This window comes from Lepus europaeus, chromosome 20 (genome assembly GCF_033115175.1).
Source record: "Lepus europaeus isolate LE1 chromosome 20, mLepTim1.pri, whole genome shotgun sequence".
NCBI classification, from domain to species: Eukaryota; Metazoa; Chordata; class Mammalia; order Lagomorpha; family Leporidae; genus Lepus; species Lepus europaeus.
The window spans coordinates 17646260-17648915 of record NC_084846.1 but is presented as its reverse complement, the minus strand read 5'-3'; the positions used below and the strand labels follow the sequence as shown (position 1 = coordinate 17648915).

The 2656-nt window shown below is 42.9% G+C and overlaps 1 pseudogene; it reads left to right on the top strand.

Moving 5' to 3' along the window:
- The first annotated feature begins 735 nt into the window (after positions 1 to 735).
- On the top strand, positions 736 to 830 carry LOC133750131 (small nucleolar RNA U13; annotated as a pseudogene).
- The last annotated feature ends 1826 nt before the right edge of the window (positions 831 to 2656 follow it).

Sequence of the window (2656 nt, the reverse complement as noted above, 5' to 3'; positions counted from 1 at the left end):
TTCCTGGTGGTGCAAGTTGTGATGCAGCTGTGTATGTCTAATATGACATTTAAGATCATAGGACCCATGATGATGACTTTTCAAGTCTCTGAGTAAGATGGGAAACCATGGCGAGATCTTGGGAAGAGGAGTGACGACTCAGATTGCCAAAGGATTAATCTCAATGCACCGTTCTAGGGGAACAAAGGCAAAAGAAGGAAGACGATTTGAGAAGCAACTGCGTTGGTTCAAGGAGACATGATGGATGGAAGTCAAGGAAGTGGTGGCCGGGATACACGGAATTTTACAAAAAAGCTGATAGAAAAGAGCTGGGTGTGAGAAAGAAGGGAACAGGTCAAAAACATCTCCAATGTGCCCAGCAAGGTGCATCTGCATCTTCAGAGGTGGGGAAAGCTTCGGAAGACGTAGGTTTGGAGAAGGACAGAGGGAGCTGGAAGCCCATTTTCTGGATTTCTCCAATACCCTACTGAAGCTTCATGGGATCCACTGAATGTGTGAGTCACGTGATCAGGAGAGAGGTCCAAACTGCAAATATGAGTTTAGGAATATTCAGAGTATAGATAGCATTTGAAGATTGGAGTCTGGATAAGACTGTGTGGGCTACGTATCAACAGGAAAGAGAAGCCATCTAAACATCAAACTAGTTGCTACCGCACCATTTGGAGGTCAGGGAGTTGTGGAGGAGCCACAGTCAGGACCCTGGGGGGTTCTACATGGCAGTGAGAACACCAGGAAAGTGGTTCCTGAGCATAGGAAGTGGGCTTTCAAGCCATGGCGTGAGATGAGCCTCCTCAAACCCATTAGGACATCAGCACTTTACCTGTCTGAAGCAAACAGGAAAGAAAGAAAAAGAAGACAACTGAAACACAGTTTTCTGGAAGCCAAGAGGAAAAGGAGCTTTGAGAAGCAGTGTTGAAACTCATGCTATAAAACAAGGACTGAGAACGGACCTCTAGCTTCCACAGCACGGACGACCTTGGGGGCTTTAAGAAGAGCTGCCTTCTACCGGAGGTCAGGGTGGAGTGAAGAGAGGCTGGGCAGAGAGGTGTCTCAGAAAGAAAACGGGAGTGTTGGTGCAGAGGGAAGGGGAAGAAGAAGGAGGTCGAGAGACACGTTTTAAATTGGGAAAAATAACAGGAGGTTGTGTGCGGGTAATTCATTTAAAGAATATAAATAGTTGCCAGAAAATGAAGCAAAATTTGGAAGTAGGAAGCTATTTCACACACAAAAATAAGAGAAAAAAATTGCACTAATTTCAAAGAAGAAACTAGTCTGTCATAATTATTTTGTAAGTAAAAAGAACAGATTTTTTGTCTAATTCTACCCTGAATACTGAGTGGAAATAGAAAAACAGGAGCACCACTGATGAGAAAATAATAAATTTCCTTATTACAAGGTCTCTCTCTATCATCTACTGTCTTTCTGTATTTTTAAAACTAGTAATGAAATACTTGGGATTCTTCTATAAAAATCACACTTCGTGAAAGATGGTTTGTGTCAGCTGACACCACTTTTCATTTCCCGCAATCTTTTCCATTACACAGCACCAGATAGCTTTTTTTTCTCCGTAGCAAGAGGTCTCAGATCCTAAGAACAGTCAGGAGAACTGTTGAAAACATGAAGATTCTCTACACATACTATGAGGAAAATGACTTGGACGGTTTGGGAAAATGCCCAGGAATTAAAAAATTTTAGTATTGGATTTATTTATTTGAAAGGCAGAGCGACAGAGAGAGTCAGAGATAGAGAAAGAGAATGCTCTTCCACCCACGGTTCACTCCCTAAAGGGCCGTGACAGGCAGGGCTTGGCTAGGCAGAAACCAGGAGCCAGGAATTCAATCCAGGTCGCCCACGTGGGTGCATGGGTCTAAGCAGTTGGGCCGTCTTCTGCTACTTTCCAAAGCACATTAGCAGGGAGTTGGATAGGAAATGGAGCAGCTGAGACTGAAACCAGTGCACATATGTGATGTTGGTGTCGGCTTAACCTGCTGTGCCACAACAAGAGCCAGAATTGGAATTTCTAATGCCCATGTCCCAACAGTTCTGACGAGTTGGTCCTGGCTGGATGTGACAGACGCCATGAATGGAATTAGACCTACTAATGCAGGTCCTTGTGATTATGAAGAAATAACCAGGCAGGCTGGCCATCATGCTGCACCTGCCTGAGCTGTGGACTGCAGGGAACTGAACACAGCTCACATGATCTCCAGACTCACGCTATGTTACTGCACCAAGACGGAGTGTCATTTGATTCATTCCATGTCACCTGAGAATATCATAAAGATATTTATTAACTTAGCCTTAACCGTTCCAGAATTACATTTGCTTATGGGACTTTAATTTGAAGATTAGATTTAAATGAATAGGCAATGTATGTAATAAATGTTCAAAGCAATTAGGAATGCAGAAAATACTTGTTCTTAATGAGAAGAGTGTTAGTAATGTTACGTAGCCATCACTGACCTCTTCAGAAAACTTGCACACTTTATGCATTACTTATATTCCTTACGACTGAGTCCCCTTCTACATTTTTTGCTTTGGGGTCTGTGCATTTTAATAAATTTGTGAAAGACAAATGCCAGGAAGAAGGCCAACAGGAAACCGGAATGCCCAAGATCAAAGTGAATTACTCACATGTGTGTGTATGTGTGTGTGT